Raw genomic sequence first — 22,990 nt, forward strand, 5'->3', positions numbered from 1 at the left:
GATCAACAAATTCGCTACCGGTGGCTCTTCCCCACGGCTCTCGTTTGCCTACAAAGGCACCCAGAGAAGAATCAGCCACTTGGAGGATGCCGAGCAGATCATGAACCCGACCCCGGCTGAAACGCGATCACCCGTGAACGTAGAGAGGGCCTCCAACCCAGACCTCCCGAAATCGCCCACCACCAAAGTAAACTCATGGTGCAGAGTACCGAGATTCAGAAAGAAGAAATAGCTACACAAAGAATCCTACCATCTTTAAGGAACAAAATGACCCCGCTGATCGTGGCAACGGGCCCCACCCCACAGCCCATGCCTGCTTCTAAGGACTAATCCATCTGCGTCCTTGGAAGACGATACCCACAAGTTTAGCCATGTTGGCTACGGACAGTTACATGGCCACGTTGGCCAAGAGGGGGTGCTGGACAGACAAACCTGCCCCCCTCCAGTTAATTCGCCACCTTCACGTTGGAGGTTGGAGCAAAAAAACTCAATGGCATGGAAACACGCAGATGCAAGATACAAGAGATGTTTGGCTGATACAACCCCTTTCCCCGTTCCCCCACAAGTAGTGCCAACCCCCGCGACCAGCGGCCCAGACCATTCCACTTTGAATTTTATCTCACAGAATGTCAGAGGACTAAATTCCCCAGCTAAACGCAAATCTATATTACAGAAACTTCACAATGAAGGGGCCACGGTGGCCATGCTGCAGGAAACACTCCTATTGCCAGCCGACTTCGGACGTCTATGCTCCCGTCTCTTCCCGAAACAATTTGGCGCATCTGGAAATGCCAAAAAAGGTGGTACAGCTATTCTCTTCAGGGAAGGGGTGGATCCTCAGAGTCTCGACACAAAGCTTTGTCCGGAGGGCCGGTTCGTTGCCGTCAAGTGCCTGCTGCTTGGGGAACTATACTCCTTTGTGTTGATATATGCCCCCAACTCAGCTCAAGCCGCCTTCTACGAGGCCCTATGCACCACTCTCCCCGCCTTCCTGGAAGGCCAAGTCATTATCGGCGGCGACTTCAATGGTGTGCCGGATCCTACAGTTGACAAGTCCCATCCCCCATCATCCGGGGACCTCACTTTGGCCCTGGCGCTGCTACGCTTATTCAGAACCATGGAAGTGGTGGATGCATGGAGGGTCTTACACCACTCTGAAAGAGACTACTCATTCTATTCCCACGTCCACAAAACATTTTCGAGGATCGACCTTCTGGTTTCTCCCCAACTGCTTTCGTTCACCAACGAGGTCTCCATAGGCCCACGGATTCTGTCAGACCATGGGGCAGTGTCCTTGGAAATCCGAGCTCAGGTCCCCCCTCACCCAGCCAGACGCAGATGGACGCTCTATGATCCTATTCTCAACGATATGCCGCTTAGGGACTCAATTGCCACCACAATCTTTTTCTGGAGAACACCGTAACAGACACATCGCCCGCCAACACATGGGACACGATGAAGGCAGTTGTGAGGGGGGAGCTGATAGCACGAGGTGTTGCCTTCCATAAAGCTAGATGTCAGACCCGCTTGACCCTCGAGGATGACCTCCGGAAAGCGGAGCAGACCCACAAAGAAAAAGGGTGGTCCCCGAAGACCCAACGAGCCCTCCGCACGGCAGAAGTTGAGGCCCACCAAAGCGAAGCAATTTTATTTCGCCAAAAACAATAAAGCTAACAGGCTACTGGTGGCCAAACTAGCCAAAGCAAAACGAAACAATACAATCGTTGGGCTTCGGGACACACAAGGCCGAATCCACTATGCAGAGTAGGACAAAACGCCTGGCAGCTGAACACCTGACACAGATAATGACCGCTCCACCACGGGATCTGAAAGAACAAAGGGAATACCTTCATGGAGCAGCACTCCCCCATATCCCGGACGCTACGCGGGACCTCCTAGAGGCACCAATCTCCTCGGAGGAGGTGGATGAAGCTATAAAATCACTGAAATCCTGTGCGCCAGGCCCGGATGGCTACACAACCAGGTTCTACAGAGTCTTCCAGCTACTAGCCCCACTGGTGCAGCTATTCAATTCCTTTAGAGAGGCCGGTGCGATAACTCCATCTATGCAAGAGCCCATCACCATTCTGCTTCCCAAACCCGGAGGCGGCCCGAGATGCCCAGCCTCGTATAGGCCCACCGCTCTCCTCAACATTGATGGCAATATTTACTCCAAGATCCTGGCGACTCGCCTAGCCCGCATCCTCCCAGACATAATTCAGCCCGACCAATGCGGCTTCCTGAAGAACCGATCTACGGCAAACAACATCCGCAGAGCTCTGAATTTGGTGCAACTAGCCACACGTGGAGACAAAAAGATGGCGCTTTTAGCACTAGTCGCAACCAAGGCATTCGACAAAGTGGACTGGACATTTATGAGGCTCACCCTTGAGTCGTTTGGATTTGGCCCGGAATTCCGCACAATGATTCTAGCCAATTATGAATCCCCCCAGAACCCTACTCCGAATCAACAGCAATCTCTCGATCCCCATCTCGCTGACCTGCGGAACGAGACAGGGATGCCCGCTGTCCCCACTCAATCAAGGGTCTCCAAGTAGGGACTTCGCACCATAAACTGGCCCTCTACGCGGATGATGTCTTGCTAACGATCACCGACCCCTGCAAATCGTTAACCCACACCCTGGCCGAACGGAACGACTATGGAAGGGTCACAGGCTTTTCTATCAACGTTAATAAATCAACAGCGCTGGGAGTCGGACTCTCACAGAGAGAGCGAGAAGAGTTGATACCAATATGCCCGATCCAATGGAAGACTAAGGCTATCAACTACCTGGGGGTCCAGATCCCTGCCAAACCAACGGATGTCTACCGCGTGAATTTTCCCCCGCTCTTTCAAGACCTGGAGACGGATTTGAAGTGCTGGGCTTCCCAGGAGATCTCCCTAATGGGAAGGATCACTGCATGTAAAATGAACCTGCTTCCAAGATTTTTGTATGCATGCTCAGCCCTCCCGGTGTTGATCCCGACCTCAGCACTCCAGAACCTACAGAGGAAGATGCTGCACTTTATCTGGAGGGGGGAAAAAAGCCAGAATACCAAAGGACTCAATGATGGGGGAACGCGAAACTTGGTGACCTGGGAGTCCCAGACCTTCACAAATACCAGGTGGCGGCCCAATTAGCGTGCACCCAGGCATGGCAAACAATTACAAATCGTCCTAGGTGGGTGGACCTGGAACAGTCACGTCTAGCTCTACCCCTACGCTTTCTTCCCCACATCTCACCGGCGATCAGACGGCCATGGCAGGAGCTATTGCTGTCCACCAGACATACTGTGGCCATTTGGGATAGGACGCTGAAGCAGAAGAAAGTCCCCAGGGGACTCAGCCCCTCATCCCCGGTCTTTATGAATCCTGCCTTTTCCCCAGGCTTGGCCCCCAGGAACTTCAAAAACTGGATTACGGGTGGCCTGGAGGCCATAGGACAACTTTTCGAGGGAGGACAACTGCGCTCTTACGAACAATGTAAGGATAACTTCCACCTTCAAGAAACAGACAGGTTCACTTACCTCCAACTGCGTCACTGGTGCTCCCACCCACAGATTCGTCAAGCAGCAACATGCCCGCCCACACCCATAGAACTCCCTCTCAATGACCTTCCACTCCGAGGTAAGATATCAACACTATACAAGCTCCTCCAAAAGGACTTTCTCACCTTCGAGTCCAGGGCCATGGCACTATGGGAGGCAGACTTGGGACACCCCATAGAGGACCAGTCCTGGGTGGACATTTGGACCAGTGCCCAATCAGCCTCCTCCTGTGTTACAAATAGGGAATGCGCCCACAAAATCCTACTGAGATGGTACTTTCCCCCCCTGAGACTGCACCACATGAATCAAGTGTTGGACCCGGCCTGCTGGAGATGATGCGGCCAGGTAGGATCCTTCTTCCACATGTGGTGGACCTGCCCCAAGGCCCAAACATTCTGGAAAGAATGCCTGGCGGCCATTGCAGCAACGACACACATCACACTCCCACTAGAACATGAACCTATCCTCTTAGGCGCCCCGATTCCGGGGAGTTACCCGCGCAAGGGCCCCAAAGCTAGACTCTTATCGCACTGCTTGCTGGCGGGCAGAATAGTGGTGGCCCGTACATGGAAGTCGGTGGACGGCCCGCTCCTGCCCTTGTGGTGGATGAAACTGTGGGATGTACTCATTGCGGAGAAGGTGACTGCGGCCATGGCGGGCTTTCTCCATCACTTCCAGAACATTTGGAACCCGATCCTCGAATTTGACTGCAACTTTCCGGCCTTAACATATAAACCCGAACTGGCCAGGAGGGTCTTGGAGAGCTGGCCCGCCCCGCAGGAGCGAGAACAAGAGGAGGGAGACTGATCTACTAAATGAACTCTGAGAGGGGAAGGGGAAGAATTACTCCTGTGTGTTAAAGCATTCTAAATGTCGATTACAAATGTATGTAATGTTTCCTGCCTTGTTCATTTAAAAAAAAAAAATAAAAAAAAAAATAAAAATAAAAAAAAAGAAAAAAATCGCAAAGTCACAACTACTGTTCTCCACAAAACGAAAACATGAACAATGTGCTTGCATGGCTGTGAAGGAATGCTCACAGAGATGGAAGAAACAATGTCACCTTAAAACAAATGCCATTATTGCTGCGTACAGAAGAAATATCTCTGCACCCCTTTAATTTCCTTGTAAGGGAAATCAAATCATTCTAAACTCACTCTTATGTGCTACTTTCCAGTCAAGGCATGATTGACAACTACCTAAGCAAGATACATTAATTTCAGAATTCATCAAATAGACAGACAACTGAACTCAGTTTGGCTTTTATTACATCAAAAGGAGGGTTGGAAAAAGGCCTAACTTGCCCTATGCCAAGTTGGGATTTCCCTACCTAAATGAAACTACGTCTATGTCAGGATGTCCAAAGTAAAATGTCTGTGTCCAAAACCTATACTTGCCCTCACATCTATTTGTATATAATGTGTAGGGAGGTCAGCTTCAAAATAACAAGTGCTCAAATAACAGTTCCAGCACTTGATTGAAAGGTTCTCCCTTCCCCCACGATTCAAGATAGTTCACAAAGCCCAGTTTCCCCTTCCCCAAGGCTTCAAGATATTTCACAAAGGAGTACCCACCATTGGATATATTCATGTACTTCCGGGTGCAGAATGCCCTTAAAGCAGAGTTTCCATCGTTTCCCTGACAGCCTCCCAACTGGGCACTGCTACAGAGGGTGATTCAATCACAGGAGAGGAGGGCTGTCTGGTCTCGCAGCTTTACAGAAGATATATGGCTGAGAGGGCCTCTTCCTCCCCCCCCCCCCCAGAAGTACCAGTGCAAACAAGGACTGGCTGTATCTGTTACGACATTACCAAAAAGTATCCCTGAACTCCAGGTCTAAGCTGATCCATTTCAATTTTGGATCTGAGCAAGACCAAGGGAGATCACCCAAAGTCCATTTGTAAAGGAACTTTTTGTCTGTTTTTATTGAATACATCAGTTCCTCGACAGCAAAAGACTTAATTGAAAAAAAGACTTAAGCATCGAAAAACCGACAGCTGGAACGTAACTGTTGGCTCGTGCTGGGAAAGCTTGAGTGTGCGCTGTGCTCGGGAGATCCGCCTTGTCCCGTTCTCAAAACATGAGTAAGGAAGACCCCCGGCAATCACATCTGGACTTATTATTTGTGAACACTTTCTTTATTGAAAATCCTTTGTTATGAGTTGTAAGGATTTATTCGTTTTTTGAAAACATCTTTAGTATAGGCCTTTTACTTTGAGACAAGATGCCAAAAGGACTGCTTTATTTTTCATTTGATGGTCGAAGCTTGCTCCCATCTTAGATATAGGTTAGTCATTTGTTCCACCCTGCATTTAGTTTAATAAACACCCCTGAACTGTGATCCCCTGTGTCTGTCTTTACTGTTGCCACCATGAGTTCTACAGCTCCCACTGGAGGGAGCGAATTGACTATTCCGCTGTATCTACTGGGAAGGGAAGGCTTGTCCACCTTCAGTGTGGTAAATTAGCCTCTCACGAGGGTCTTGTTTCTTTTAGGATCTCTTTGAGCGAGTCTTCTCGCATGGGGAGATCAAATAAGATTCTTTCATCAAGGGACATTGTTGTGTTGTTCCAATGACGCTAGATACATTGTTTAAAGTATCAAGGCTACGCAATATTTGTTTTCTTCCTGCCAAATTGGAAATTGTTAGTTTCATGGTACTGGTTGAAATTGTGTATTCCAAATTCTGTTTTATGAATTCTTTAACCAAGTGTCTAAGTAAAGGATAGATATTCGAGTAGTAGGGGGGGAGTCACTATTTTCAGCCAAAACAGTAGGAGGTAGCCATATTCATAGCTACCACGGTGGACAGGAGTGGAGGGAATTTGGCCATATTGTTTTGAATGTTTTGTGTCTCACTTGTGGGGTGAAAGTCAGGTGCTCCGAGATCATCTTTCATTGAGGCGCTTCTTAAATTGTACATAATTAGTGTGGTATAGGGTTTGGTTGCGCCATTAACCCCCCCCCGCCCCATCCTCCTTTATTTTCTCCCTGTGCGTTGCTGCACTGGTTGTTGCAGTCAAACGCATGTATTTGTACAAGAGCTGAAGCGCACAAGGTTAGTTCTGTGACTAGTATTAATTACCCAAAGGAAGGGTTTACCAGATCGCTCCAAGATCACCCCAGTTCTGGTACAGCGCAGGCGGCGGGTGGTGTGAGCGGAGCCTTGTTCACAGCCATCACTCGCGTTCTCTGGCAAAAACGGCCAACACACTCGCAGCACCCTGCTGCGCTTCACTTGTGGTGAAGATTTTATGCCTGGGTCCGCCTAGACAAGGTATTTCTCCAAAAAAGGCAATTGAAGAAAGACTGTATGCACATCAACAGCAGGAAAAGGAACGTCCTCACAGCCACCACACTCGCAGCACTCCACAATTTAACTGGGGTTAAACAACAGCAATTATCGACTATTAACTGGAACACAATTTTGAGACTGTTATGGAACTCCTAGGTACCAAGGATTTTCTATATAGGCCCAACTCCACAATACCACAAAATATTCTTTTTCTTCCTTAAGGCTCTTTGCCACACTTGCACCCTCTTTTTATGGTTGGTTTTCATGTAAAGATCTCGACTGTTAGATTAAACTTCAGGGTTCCTGTTAATTCTGGCTTTCCTATTAATTTTGGTATTCAACATGCCTCTTTGATTCCATTTTAAAAGTCCATTCACTTTAGAGTTCAACATACAATGGTGGATTTAAAGTTCAATGTTAAAGCTCAATTTTAGAATTAATCGTACAGAGGTTTTAATGCCTGACCCTCACAGAACTTAGCAGGCATCTTCCTCGTCCCAGTATCAGACTGGTAAACAAGAGTATAGTCTTCATTGCTCTTAGTTGTCTCTTTGTCCCAGTATTGTCGAATGTCATTTGTAGAAATTTGGGGTGGGACTGGCGAAGAACAGCCCATGAAGGTTCGGTGGGGGGAAGGGGAATGCGGGGGAGAGTTGGGTTGGTTGTCAATAGGAAAAGGGAGAATACCATGTCTCGCCCAAGGGTACCCAACTCCATTCCCCAAGGGCCTTCCACTCAGGTGATCCTCTCTCGCTTCTCTGCTCCCAGGGTCAAGATCCAAGACCAAATGGCCACCTGCGCAGAGAAGCTCCAAGGGATTTAGGAGGGAGAATACCCTCAGGCTTCTCACCATAGCTGGAGTTTAGTTTAGTTTATTGTTTGCTTGTTAAATGCTCAGACAGCAAATAAATTCTGTTTCAAAAGCGCCCACAGGGCAACAGGGAGGGAACATGAGATTGCAGTACAAATAAATATAGAAAAGAATACAGTGGGGGAAGAGACGGGCAATCCCACTATGCATTTTGAGTATTCAGAACGTGCAAGTGCAGCAAGGAAGAGGTGCTAGGGTAGGTGCTAGGGTGTCCGTGCTCGAGGGTGAGCCACAGAAGAAGTGCAAGGTGTTGCAAGTGGTATGTGGCCAGGAGCCGTGATGGGTGGAAAAATATGAGTTGCCAGTGCAGAGGGTGTGGCGAGGCAAGTGTTGAAGGTAGACACAAGCCGAGGAGACTGGGTTTGAGTGGTCAGGGGCCCGAGGATGCATAAGGGTCCAAGACAGCAATCATAGCAACTGTGAGATTAGCAGAGGAGGGAAGAAGGGAAGGAGGAGGAAAAGAGGAAAGTCTTGGTGTTTTTGGAACTTACGTTCCTGCTCAAGACGAAGAGGGAGGGGGGAGGCTGTTCTGCACTCCTGGTGTCCAGGCCTTCATCAAGACGGCCACAAGTTTTTCAATATGCAGTCAATGTATTTCCACATAGAAAACATCTTACCTTAAAGTTTACAAACCAAATTATGAAGAAGGTTGTTTTCGACTAAACCAATGTTATGCTTCTATAACGATTATATATAATCAGGCCTCCAGATGAACAAAATAGCAGGTCTTTTTACACATCAAAATCTTGCAAATACAACCACTTAATCTTTCTGTGCATATTGATTTACGCCCTACTGGAGAGCAGAGGGCAGGTGACTTGGCAGAAACCAAAGCATGTCAATTGTTATCTCCCTGGATGAAATCGCCGGTGGCCAAGCAGTCTCAATAGAGACATTTGCTCGCTTAACTGTGTGCAACGAGCTTTTAGCAGACAGTGAGATAACAAATGGTTCCTTTAGTTTAGGTTCTGCTGGGTTTTGTGCCTAGAGAAATACGCATGCATATATATTTTGCATGCATGTTAGGGTCCTGTCAGTAATAAGATAGAAAACTAAGTATCTTTTGTAACAAAGGAATTTATTTCAGTGAATACTCCACAGTTGCATTGCACAAAAGTATTTTTCTGAGTTCCTGCATTGTGTGCCTTGATCATCAGGCTGCATATATACGGTGTATTCAGCTTTCCACAAATAAAATGCATTGTTTGAAGCCAGAAATCTTTGCTACACAACCGATTTAGTTTATTCATGTTTTAGTTGCCTGTTGCATAAGTTTTGCATTCTTTTGCAGACACATCACTTTTACTCATACTATTTATTTTACACAACAATAATAAAAAAGGGTGTACAATACTCCCACCTCAAAACCTTATTTGAGGCACGGGCGGGTATGGAATGTCTAGTTTAAACATCCACCAACCTTAACTTGGAGCCAATTATAAATGGTCAGCAGCAGCACAGCCCTTGCTCGAGTTTGAGTGATGAACGATTGCCATTACAACAATCGCAGGTTTCACAGCCTCTTCTCAGAACTTCAAGACTACAATTCAAACCCTGACTCTCCAATTTGTGCAAGCGTTGTGACAAAAACACAAAAATGGTTACATTTGAACTGGGGAAAAAAACTAAGCAAACACATCCGAGTAAAGGTAATCCAGACACGTTTTTAACTTCATGTAGTGGTTCATGCACAGAGCACAAACTCGAACTTAACTCCAGCCCAAAAAAAAAAAAAAAAAAATCTTGCTGGCGTTTACTTTGTCAACATTTGTCCTCCGCAACAAAGCATCGGTATTTCAATGAAACCACTGACAGCTGTATACTTATTCTAGAAAACAAGGGAAGTTCATTTCACTTCAATGAAAACAATTCCTTTGGACAATTACAGAAATGCCAGACAGATCTGGTGAGAATACGGTTATTCACCTCTTTCATGCTTGAATACAACATAATATTCTTAAACCTCATTTTCACAAAAACAAATTTTAAAAAACCATTTCATTTTAGACACCTCTATAAAAGATAACTATAGAGGCGGGTTTAATACATCTACTCAGTTGGTAATATCTTAATGTGCTAACTCCAAGTACTAACGAAACGTTTTACCTTTAGGGATTTCGATGGGAAGTTTTTTGTAAAACAATTTTGCACAAGTAACAAAAAAATTGAAACAGTCCCAACCTCCTAACAGGTTGTCTTTGTAGCAAGGTTTTTAAAGCGGATACATGGCTCAGAATTATTTCAGCGTTATTTCTTGATGTTATAGGAATGCCAACTACATGGGCCATGTAATATGATTTATAAGAAATCCCGTAATTCCCCAGATTATCGGCCCATAGCCTTGCTATATGCAGCTTGAACCGTATTCTGATAATCCATTTTTTTTTTTTTTTTTTTTAAATAGCATAAAATCAGACCAGGGTTTTTGGACATTTTTAAACAGTTTTTTTTTCATTTTTACACCACGTTAGACAGTCAACCGTGGCTGACTCTGGGCTAAAATGTATATTTGCAACAGCCCCAAGGGTCTTCAAATGCTCATTAATTCGCATATGGATCCATGGCTCAGGTGCGACCAATTCTGCATGTTCATGATCTTCCCCAGTTTTGACCTCTATGGAGCTGAAACAGAGATGTTTATGAGTTCTAGCTCTTTTTAATCTTTATCTTGAAGATCTAGGCATCCATCTTCCAAGAGCTCTGAACTATTCCCCTAAAATATGATCCAATGCATATCCGGTTGGTGTACGCAGACAATTTGGTTGTACTAAACCAAATTAGGATAGGTCTACAGCATTCAATAAAGTCAGTCAGAATTTTATTTCGGCCTTGAGCCATAAGCTGTTTCACAACAAATTTAACATCACTAATTAAACAAACAACCTTCGATTTTTGAGAAGGTTAAATTATATAGAATACAGTGACCAAAGGACCCGGATTTATCTCATGGGGAACTGGGTACATTACAGGACTGCTAAACATAAATCAAGGAGGAAAATCACTGAAACATTACACCATTTACTATCGATGTCTGTGATCGAAAATAATCACCCAAAGTCCTTTTCCCAAGTGGGATGGCATTTGCTCACGAGAGCACGGGCCACTAATATTTTTCACCAAGTTCAATTGCACGGTTCGCCGGAGGATGACATCTGCTGTCAAAGCTTAAAATATTCTTGCCCACACTTGGATGCCCAATATCAATTCAGACACTCAAGCATTTTGTCCCAGTTGGGGAATCCTGGTGCAGTTAACAATTTGTTCCCGGGCTGCGAGTGAATATCCTCTCACTATCCGGATTAAGTATATACATTTATTTTACAGTGCTTCTCTGGGTTCATAACGATTTGGGGCCAGTTTGGGTACTTTATGTAAAAATATTGACTCGCCCCCCAAGCCCCTGCCCAGGAAACTGTTGGCCTGCTAGGTTTACCAAAAGGAGGAAGATGGTTTATGACCCAACCTAGTTGCTGCATTGTCGACTAACATTTACCCTGGGTAATCTGACTACCTTTATTCTGGAATTCTGCATCAGTGGAGAAGGGGTGAGGTGCTGGGGACAATAGTGGATCTTGTTTTAGTCCCATTGGTTTGTCCCCTTGCACCCCGGGTTGCTCTGGAGTTAGTCGGGGAAGTTTCTGGTGCAGAAAATCCAGCTTTCCCTGGTTGATTTGGAGCTCTTTTCCAACCTCTTAGCTGTTCAGTGGTCCCTTTTTGTCCACTCTATTCCCAGCTACTTCAATAAGGGATAGGACTAGATTCTTTAATAGAAGTTCGAATAGAACCATACTGCACTGGCATCACTGGGCCCCCCTCTCCAGACGGTTCAGAAGTTTACTTGGCCGCATGATGGGTTATGTGAGAAACCTAAGGGTATTCTCGCAAGCAGACCTTGAGAAACCCTTATTCAGGTGGCCAGGGAAGGGCCGCCACACTCGGATCCCAACCCTGGGGGTGGACAAGCGAGAAAGTATCACCTGGATGGGAGAACCCATAGTTGTGGTCAGGGGAATAACCACGGTGAGACGCATTATCATACCGGGGAAGAAGGAGAAAAGGACGGGGTCCCTGAGACCTTTGTAGGCTGTATCACATCTGCCTCATTTCCTCTCAATGAATCTCTCTTGCCCAGATCCAACAACCCCTCCGTATATGACAAATCCCCTATGAACCCAAACCCTGTTGCACTCGAACTATCTCTCCCAGAACCCCTGTTCTGTGTCCTACCCAAATACGCCCAGTCATTCTCCTCCCCGTCCCTCTGATTATTATTTCTCCGAACTGTTTTGACAAAACACTACCCTTCCCACAACCTCCCCTAATTAATTCAAACCTTACAAAGCTCACCTTTCCAAGTTGACCAACCACCCCCTTAGTTATGACACGTTTTCCCCATCCTACCCCGTAGGATACTTAGAAGTTCTACCCCCACCCCCTTTTTCAACATGAACACTTTCCTACACCATGACAGACAACGGACTAACAGTGGAGCCGTTTACCTGACATCTCACAACACAAGGGTCAGGCAGAGTCAGGCAAATGACAATAACTATGCACACCTGGCGGCCCTTTCCCTTCCACACAGGGAAAAAAAAGGCAGAACATTAGAGCACACGGAGAGCAAGGCTGAACTCACAAGAAAACAGCCATTCCGGACCGGCAGTTCAAACGGAGGAGAATGGTGGCAAGACCTGGAGGGAAGAAGAGGAGGTGACTGCCCTTGCCCTTTTCAACTCAAACCCGCGAAGGTTCTGAAAGGGAAACAATAAGACTGGGAAGTCAAGCTGGCGCATGGTGTCACAGGTGTCAGCGGCACACAAGGCCCTCCTTCATTGATAGCCAAATAAGGGAGAAGCGCTTGCCGCCGTGGTGCCGTCCTTGACTCCCGAGACAAGAAGCTCTAACAGTTCAGCGCAGCCGGTGAGTCGGAGAAGACTGATAGTAAACCAAACTGTGCTGGGCCCAAGGTTGCAGGCGGCAACATTGTTGAACAAATAATGTGTGTAAATTGAACATTTTAAAAAAAAAACATAGTAAACGGTCCAGAAGCAGAGTGGTCCGGTGCCACAGGGCGCTCATTCGAAAGACTCTGGCTGGAGTCTTTTTGAGTTGTGTTATTCTGTTGAAACTATGAGAACCAAGAGGCCTTAGGAGAGGCCGGTGTGAAGTGTCGAGGTGGTCCTATGAGGGTTGAGCAAAACCCTTCATACACTCAAAAATCTTTGACACATTGAGGAAACTGAGTTAACTGTCAAGTTGGCAAACGAGAACACGACTGAGGGATGAATACAAATCAGGGTAACTAGTGGCATCCGAGAATATTGTATTTAAGGGAAGCCTGACTGAGTGCCGAGACCCAAACTTACGAAAAGGGAAGAACCTAAAGGGGTCTTGTGTGAACTGTGGCAAGTGTGAACCCGGCGGAGGGATGTCAGGAGAACGCTAGGGTTAAGGGCAACCCTGCTTTCTGATGAGATTGTGAACTTTGATATGGGCAAATGTGAACGCGATTGAAGGATGCCTGTGAAGACATTGAGACTTTTTGAATGTTATGTTTTGAGTGAAAGGCTGTAGTGAACCCGACTGAGGGAGGCTAACTTTGCAAGAAGGATCAGAGCCCGGTGAAGGGGGATCCAAGGGGCGAAGAGCAACCGCCCAACATGAAAGATTACCAAAGGAACTTTTGTTGATTTATGGTCCAGCAGGCCTTCTAAGGCAAGAGACGTTATAGGAAAGAGACTTGGCCCCAGAAGGTCCTGGCACCATTTAAAGGAACTGCAACCTCGTGCTGACAAGGCCCAGGAGTATGCTGTGCTCATAGGTCCTGCCTTGTCCTGTGCTAAAGAACGTGGGGAAGGGAGACCCCATCCATACCATCTGATGAGCAATTTCTTTTCTTGTGAACATTATCCCACAATATTTTGTAACTTAGTTGTAAGGATTGGCAATGTTTTTTTTTTTAGCATAGGCCCTTTTCATCTGACAAGACGCCACTAGGACTGCCTTATTATTTGATGATCGTAGCCAGCTCCCATTTAATTTGGCGTTGGGTTTCACACCCATTATACAGTTTAATAAACACCCTTGTACTGTGAACACGTGTGTCTGCCTTTACTGTTGCCACCATGAGTTCCTCACAGTTCGATGTTCTACTATCCGGCAAAGCATCAATAATTGCCGCAGTTAGCATGACCACCCTCCACTCAGCCACATTTCCCCCCCATTTGCAGTCCCACAGCTTCCTCCAACCCATGGTAGCGTGGTAGCCCAGTATATGAGCCATGTAGGCAAGGAATTTTCTTATTAGTCCCGGGGGGAGGTGAGAGAGCTCATTGAGGTATTCATTTTGGATGACAGAGTTCCCCTCCCCCCACCTTGATACAGAGGTTTCGGGTCTGGCAGATGTGGTCATGGCAAGCATTAATTTCCCCTATGACTGTGTTCAGATTAGATCCAGCGACTGTCAATGTCGAGCTATGCAGGTTCCCCCGCCATGGTTAGTCAGTGTGGGTCGTAGTCCAATTGTCAAGGGGCAGATACCCCAAAAGACGCACAGAGCCTGTGCCTTCATTAGTTGGGCGAGTAAGATCATCAGTTTCAGTAGGGGCCTTGATTTTATGTTCAGTGTGTTCTTTCCCCTTAACCCCCTCCCCCAAGATCAAGGCTGAAACAGGCATTGAATGAGCACAGAAACTGGCGAATTTTGCTGATCAGCAAATGGGCCTCCCAGGGTCAGTTGAACTGGAGTCAGGCGCACTTAGTGAGGGCATAGCGATTGCAGTTCGTATTTTCCTTTTTCGTCAGCACTTTCCGTTTGACTGTAGATACGGGTGCAGGTGAAAAATGCCGGTGTTGCTGGCATAGTGATGGGTTGGCGTGATTAGTTTACCTACTAGAAGTTGGCGGGGAGCTAGTGAAGTGCTGATCGTGTTTAGGGTTTACTTTTAGGAACCACTGCACAGGTCAATTTCCAGGTCCATTTCCATTTTCCACAAACGTGGCTTGCTAGTCTGTTAGTTGGCTTGATGCCCCCCCCTCGATTCTCACCTTGTCTGTTGCTTAGCCCATACAGGTACTATACATGCACCACTCACCCAGCCTTTTACTTCCTCAAAATCCTCAGGGGATTCAGTAAATGTTGGCAATGATGAAAGATATTGGACAGAGAAACCGCTCCTAGTTGCAGTGTGGATGTGATGGCACAAATACTCTGCCCCTAGCAGGGGGGTTACCCCAGCTTTTGTTAACCAGGAAGGGGCAGAGCAGGGCTCTCCAACACGGTAATGGCTGCAGGTAATGACAGCATGCAGGCAGCCGGCAGTCAATTACAGGCACAGTTCCCCTCAGCTGCTGGTTTCCTACCATTTACTCTGTCAGTATCTCCTTGGATAGTTGAATAATCTCTGTGGAATCCCTGCGCTAATGCAATCTATGGGTGTCCGCTCCCCACACTCACCGCGGGCGGAACACCAGCGCCCTTACTCCCACAAGCCTTCAACCAGTAGGTGAGGTCCCGCCACCTTATGCCTGGGCGTGGCCAACAAGAATATCCCCCGGTAAGTAGGCCCTCCCGGGCCAAGTGCATTCTTTAAAATCCATCTGTAATTTCTCCTTGGATAAGAGCCTAATAAAATTAAAAAGTCAAAAATGGAAAAGTCAAAATCGTTTGTCATGCAATACCCACAAAAAAGAGCACACCATTTGTTTTCCTATGTTTTAGAGGTCACCAAATTTATGAAATTCGTGACAATACTTGAGATATGATACATAACGGTTATATGAAGAGGTCTTCCATTAATAACAAATTTAAACAATCACATGCCTTGTTTAACTTTAATGAAGGAATACCAACATCAGAGGATTTTCGTACTTATTGGTCAAGTCCTATTTGCAAATGTTAAAGATTCTACCTGCTAAGCAATTAAGAAAAAGAGTATACACAATATGGGAGCTGTATTCAAACCACTTCCAACACTGTTATTCAAAGTTCGCGGCTCATTATCCAGGAATTCATGTAATGCAACCTTACAAACTGAATTTTCCCAATCGTAAAGTAGCAAGAGGCTCTATGCAGGGCGCAAAATGCGCACTCGTAACTAGCCATTGGCTAGTGAGAATTGATTCTTGGCAAGTAAGAAATGGTGCGCTATGTGTAGAATGGAGGTCGAGAATTACCTTCTATGGCTGGCTAGTAGCTTGCAACTTGAAATGTTTTCCCCTGCTTTATGGTATAATTTGCTTCCAAAGTGAGATATTGGGGACTTCTTCTAAAATAGTTAGGCTAGATTGCGTGGATGTGTAAAAGGGACGGCACGTCAAGACTTAAACACGTGATATTGGTTGCAATAAACGACAATCTTAAAAACATTCATTTTAGGAAATGTGTCCATAATGCAGAAGCTCTTGAAAATCTTTTTTGGTCACCATTAATGTCTGGTAAACAAATGTGTTTGATTTTAGATATGGCAAGATTTTGTGCTCGTCTTTAGTAATACTTCATTATTTACTAAGATCATTAGGTTTTGTTATCTGTGTTAGATATTACCTAAACCATGTGCACAATAAATACAAAAAAAATACAAACTACTCCTGTAACACCACCCAAAAAAGGCTTGTTATTCTCAAATAGTCCAACTCTTTATAGGAAAAGAAGGCCACCAACAACAGCACTGGCCAGAACTCTTCTCCTCAATTCAAAAACACATCAATGGCTGTTATTACTTTTTTCAGCACTGACACCAGGCCACTATCGGTTGTGAAATGGATATATGATATGGCATTTATAAGGCGCCTATATACAAGTGTTTCAAGGTGCGACTCATATGATCTACCAGATGGATCTGCTGAATGCCGTTTTGTTTTTCCCCCAGGTCTACTGGGCACGCCGTAACTGCTACTCTTCCAGTGCATAACTCTCCATCAAATACATGCTTAATTTTTTCTTAGAAAATATAATGATGTGTGCATGAACCAGATCTCTCAGGCATACATTTTTCATGTTAATGGGGTATAAACAATGCATTGCTGCCATTGGTATGACCTCCAGGAGCTCATATGACTGTTTTGCTGTGATGTTAGAGAAAGCTGACCCCCATCGATCTCTAATGTTCCTTGTGGTTTCTAAGAGTATGTCATTGCTGGACCTCACGATTGCCAGGATAGCATCATAGCTAGCTAAGGTTGTTTAGAAGAAGTCATATTTTCGAAGTCTGTAAAATGACAATATCACAAATGATAGCCCATCCTAGCCAGAGGAAATAGCCACAAACGTGTTAATTCTAGCCAAAAACACTTTCTACAAATGCTAACAGTTGGTTAATTTACTATTCCTATTAAACACGTGGCATATTAAGAAGTGCTACATGGTGTTCTTTACCAACAAGTGGTTAGGACACTTTATTATGGGATATTATTTCGATACAAATGTATTTTCTGAAATATTAATTTAAGGACGATTGAGTGTTTGCATTATTATTTTCACACTATGTTATAGTTAATCATGTGCATGGTCCAGATTATAAATTTGTAAAAAAACAGCCAGCCAATCAGTTGGTTTAGTGCAACACTATTTATTTGGTCCGTTTTGGCTCAAAGAACCTTTAGCATAAAACAGAATATACACACTATGTATACAATTACAGGAATTACAAACAACCATTGTTAAAAAAAATAAAATATCAAGGTTACATGTACCATATTATTTTGCTACTTCATACAATCCCAATACAAAAATTTAACAAATGATTGCTGCATTTAAAATACAAATAAATAATGCAGAATATTAATTTCATCATAATTACAGAGAGAAAATAATTTCCTTCTGAGAGATATTAAAAACGGACATTCCAAGATTACATTTTCAGATTTTCAATGTTCTCATTGCACAGCCGACAGTCTTTCAGCTCTCGGGTTCTGTGTTTCTTGCCCCAACTATTTCATTTGTCAAAAATAAATGTAATCTCAACCTTAAAAATTCTGATCTAAAAAAAAAAAAAAAAAAAATTATAAAACACTGAGAAGGATGCCTAAACAGGTAAATAAAATGCTACCAACCCTGGAGAGCTGACAGGGCTGTGCAATTCTCTCACCAATGCAATAAAAAATTTTAAAAAACGTTTGCATTACTTTATCTGGGTTAGCAACCAAATCTTCCGGCTTTGCTTGGATCCTTTGTAATAGGTCGTTACACTCCTGTATCCATATCATTAATACTGGACTTTTGTTGTCACTGCACAATGCTGAATATCATGATATGGGGCGACGATCAAGATTTTAGAATACAGTTGATCCATTTCATATCGTAATGGTACAGAAAGAAGTGCACTGTGGAAGGCTCATGGTCTTCCTCCAGATGTAGCCTCTAATCTGTCCCATACCACATTACAATCGATTGAGCACCACAAGTAAGTTTAGGCATAACTTTCTGATTATAAAACATCAGTAGTGGTCAGAATGAAAATGTATCAAACCTTTTATCCATCGCAACCATTTGGCTAGCACCAAAACCCACTCGCGTTTTCAAGTTAGCAACAATTTTCTTTTTATTTGGTACCGCAGAGAATGTAGCCCCCCCAAGTATTTAAACTCCTCAACCTGGGCCAGCTTTGTGTCATTTAACTGAAATTTAAATTTAGCACATTTCCTCTTCACCCTGGACCTTGATCTAATCAGCAACACTTTCGTTTTCACTTAATAGCCACTAGGCTTCTTTGAAGAGCTAGGGCCGTTTGGTCAAAAATTACTAGATCAGCATATATTGTATAGAAAAAGGTCCTACTCAGGGAGGGTGCGAGTTAAGATTTTTAAAAACTAGCTGTAGATCGTGAATGTAAAAGTTAAAATGAAAAGGGACCAGTACACATCCCTATATCAAACCACTATTTGTATCAATCCAAATGCTGAATGAGCCTTTGTTATTAAGTCGAATATGTATCTTTGTCCCATTATGAAGGGCAATTAAAATATTAAATGATTAAACAGGACAGTCTTTTCTTTCTTTCAGCTTAGCCCAATATTTTGTTGTATTAACTCAAAAGCCTAAGATGAGTCTAAAAAAGCAAGGAAAAGTATTTTATTCAGTGCTCTGGCCTGGGAGATTATAAATTGTAGAACAAAACAAGGTTGAGCTGTTCCCACTCCTTTTTTAAAACCAGCTTTAAATTGTCCAGCAACCCCTCCTGGGCAGCCCAGTGTTCCAAGTCATTCAGTAGGATTCTAGAAAAAGGAATCTGGCTGCCGGCATCCAAAATGAAATTATCCCCTTTTTTAAAGATGAGAACTATGTGGGCATCTCTCCCGGAGGCTGGCATAAAACAATTCGACACAATGTTATTAAACAGCCAAAATAGAAAAGCAGCCCTGAAACAGGGGTTAGATTTAAAAGTACAACTGGATAGACCATCACGTCCAGGAGCCCTTCAAGAATTGCACTTCAGTATCATGTCCGAAATATCATCCAAGTCAAACTTCAGGCACCAATACATAGTCAATACTCTTGTTATCAGAATCTGCACCGCGATATAAAGTCGAGAAATGCTCAATCCATACAATTACATACATCATAATGGATTGAGAAGCACGTTGAGTGCCTATGTTTTTAATTAGGTATCAGAATAAATTAGTCTTGATGAAATTGCACTCAACATGCTTGTACCATATCCACTGAAACAGCAAAGTTTCATCAAACTGAGCTCATGATCATCTTGGATCATGTTCTAAATATTTTATAGATTGCCAGGGGTTCGAAATGGAGATTTGGTGAGCAGGAGCGAAAACCATCTCGTGGGTGTCAGGCATGACCCTGTAGGTAGGAGCTACCGCAAGGGAACCAGGAGCAACCAGAGATGCTTTTAACTTTTTGCCCATTTTGTATGAACCATTGTGTTTAAATGTATATTAGATGTGTTCTAATTCTTCTTTATTAACATTCTCAAATACTCAGAGAAAGGTATGCAATAGCAGTGGGTACCCCGAGTCATGGCATAGAGCTCTGCTCGTCCCCATCTATAAAAAAGGGCAAAAGGGACGATCCAGCCAATATTAGGCTATTAGCAATGTTAAATGTGATGGGTAAATGGTTTGCTTGCTTGGTACATGATGAAATGACCAAGTGGATGGTTTCTTCAAATTTGCTTGACAAATTTCAAATGGGCTTTCGTGCTGGCTCTAGCACTACCCACTGTATAAGACTTGTTGAAGGCCCAACACAGAGTACTAAAATTAAAGGGTCTCCTTACTTGCATATGGCAATGATCGATTGTGCAGATGCCTTCGATAATGTTTGCTGTGGAAGAAAATGGCAAGTTATGGCTGCCCTGGTGATTTAATAAGGGCAGCTCATGGATCAGTACAGGTGAGATTGGATTCTTGTGGAGATATTACTCGCCCAATAAAAACCCCCATTGGAGTTAAACAGCGCTGCGTACTGGCTCCTATTCTTTTCATTATATACTTAGCCGATCTACGGCTCCTATTCTTTTTAATATATACTTAGCCGATCTACCATGAGTGTTGTGTAGAATTAAGATCTGCCTTCCTAAACTTAAAGATAAAATTTAGTGCCTATGCCGATTGACTTTATTCAATTAGAACCTATCCTGGATTTAAGAGAACTCTCAATGAGCTGCAGAGATATACTGCAGCAAATGGCCTACGCATAAATAACAAAACTAAACTGATGCATTTTGTGCATAAACCCATTACTGTCCCGAAGGTATTGAGTGCGGAAACTCAAATAAAAACGTCTCATTTCAAATATCTGGGTGTCGAAATATCTACTAAGGAAGATTATAAGGTGATTATAGCTGAAAAATGCAGAAATGCGCAGATACCTTCCATGATTGCAAGAGTTGCCAGAGATCATGCTGGCTACAGCATAAAAAGGAGCGCTCATGCTTTAGAAGACGACCTTCTGCCCCACTATTTTATATGGTCTGGAGGAGGGTTTTAAATCTTGGGTCAAGTACCCCGATTGAAGCCATCCGTCTGGAGTTGGACCTCATTTCTCTTCCTGATCTTGCATTAAAGAAGTGGTGTCTCTTTTTCATAAAAGAAAAATCAAATCCCAGCTGCCCACTGTTGAAGCTACTGTGCGATTGTGTAATAGGGGACACAGTGATCAAGACCTTAGCCTGGGAGCCCGAGTGAGACCAACATGTTCTCTCACTGGCAGAGAAATGTGTGCTTAAATTGGAGATATGGATTGATCACAGAATGAACAGATGGCACAATTAAGTAGCTACGAGATTTTCAAAATTGTGACACATACCTATAGGGAACCACATCTGTGCTTCCCCTACATTGCAGAAACGTTTATTGCTACTGAGACTAAACAAATTACCAATGTTATCGAACATAGGTAGCCAGTGCTCGATTGAAAAAAAGGATAGAAAATCGGCCATGTATGAAATCGGCCATATATGTAAGCTGGAAGACAAAGAAGAAAATATTCGACATTCTGACTGAGTGTCGCTCAAATGGGCCACTATCTATGACACGGTTGGGCTCCTTTGTGAGCACTTACAAGAGCTTAAAGAACGACTTTTTTGGGCATATTGCTTGAACACTCATGGTATATTGAAAATTGCACACAAAAAGAAGATCAGGGAATACTAACTAAGCTGGACTCGCATCCCATATCCATGCCCGGAGGCTGTGATATGGAGAGAAGGGAGGAGAGGGAAACAAACTTTAAAATGGGCTCTCAGAACCCCAATCATAGAGATCAAATTCAGGGGAAACCCCCCGCGGGTTTCAGCTTCTTCGTGTTGACTACGACAAACTAGGAATGTCCTCAAAGCTATGCACCCTACCAGTTGCCCGGGAGAACTTCTCCCGTCCAAAAAATATTGGAACATAAGGACCTTTTTGCCCCATTCCTAGGTAGGTTTGTAAACTCCTCTTTTCGAACTGGAGTCATTGTGCAGTCCATAAAAGACGTAGCAGTCACCCCACTGCTCAAAAAGGCGGGCCTAGACCCCAACGATGCAGCTAACCTAGGCCTATTAGGAACAATCTTTTCTTCTTAAAACTTATCGATAAAGTTGCTACTTATCAACTTCAGACCTATGTCTTAGGAGCAAGCATCCTACACAAGAAGCAATCCGGCTTTGGCAGCTTCCATGGCACTGAGAGTGAGCTGCTGGATTTACAAACTCACATGCTGTCCAGGTTAGAATCAAGCAAACCAGGGCTGCTGATATGGTTGAACTTATCGGCAGCCTTCGTTTTGCTTGATCAAAACATTCTCCTAACAGGATGCAAATTGTAGAGGGCCTCTCAGTGAAGGCGATAGATTTGCTTAAATCCTTCCTCGAGGGATGCTGCTCACGAGTTCACTGGGGTGAAAGTGACTCCGATATTGAAATCACATCCTGTGGAGTCCCACAGGGGGCATGTCTCTCCCCCTCTGCTTTTTAAAATATATATCCTCCCCCTCTGTGCGTGGACCTGGAGAACTTGAACTTATTTTTCTGCAATCACGCAGATGACTTCCAGTTGGCTCTTGAGATCAGTGGAGACTACGAACAAGACCAACAAAATGTGGATTTGGTCTATCAGACCATAAAGGGTTGGATGTCCACAAACTGGCTATGCCTAAATGCAACAAAGACTGAGCTCATGCTTTATGTACCTCGGCAGGCCAGAGATAGGTTGAGCCAATCCTATGCCAGTTTCCAGATCAATGGCTGCCAGATCACGGTGGCACATGAGGTTAAGACACTGGACACCCACCTGGAGGCCAGTTGGATAGTGGCACTCATGTAGAAGCAATTGTGAAAAATATTAACTATTACCTTAAAATGCTTCCGCAAGTTGCCCTGTTAGTTTCCCAAGGAAACCGTGAGAAGCAAGTCAGAGCCATGATTCTTCCATGAGTGGATTACTGCAATGCCCTTCTAGGGGGAGCTAAGAAGAGACATCCAGAAATTGCAAAAGATTCAGAATGCCGCCAAGCGCTTTATTTATCAGATGAGCCGCACTAAACCTACATCTGTGGCACGGAGGAATCTGCATTGGCTGTCTGTTTCAGCAAGGATTCAATTCAAGCTACTGACCACTTGTCACAAATGCATTTTTGGAAATGGCCCAGCCTACCTTAAAGATGGGTTGAATATCTACCACCCTAGAAGAAATCTTCGATCTGCTGAGGCTTGCCTCCTAGAAGTTGACCGCATTAAGAGAGCTCGCGGAAACTGTTGTGCCTTCCATGTGCAGGCAGCACAGGCTTGGAATGCCTTACCGGAACATCTGCGTAGAGAGGAAAACCATCTGGC

At 44.4% G+C, this 22,990-nt stretch overlaps 1 protein-coding gene across 2 annotated transcripts in view; it reads right to left on the reverse strand.

Annotated features, from left to right (window-relative positions):
• Positions 1-22,990, reverse strand: part of UBE2K (ubiquitin conjugating enzyme E2 K) — a 400,326-nt gene that overhangs the window by 371,388 nt on the left and 5,948 nt on the right. Inside the window, exon 2 of one of the 2 annotated variants that reach the window (XM_069631776.1) lies at positions 22,812-22,964. The exons of the other annotated variant lie outside the window; for it this stretch is intronic. The gene's annotated coding sequence lies outside the window, so the exon portion shown is untranslated. The remainder of the gene's footprint in view (positions 1-22,811; positions 22,965-22,990) is intronic. 2 annotated transcript variants of the gene reach the window in all.

The sequence above is a fragment of the Ambystoma mexicanum genome, chromosome 6q, assembly GCF_040938575.1.
Source record: "Ambystoma mexicanum isolate Mex_15411 chromosome 6q, UKY_AmexF1_1, whole genome shotgun sequence".
Lineage (NCBI taxonomy): Eukaryota > Metazoa > Chordata > Amphibia > Caudata > Ambystomatidae > Ambystoma > Ambystoma mexicanum.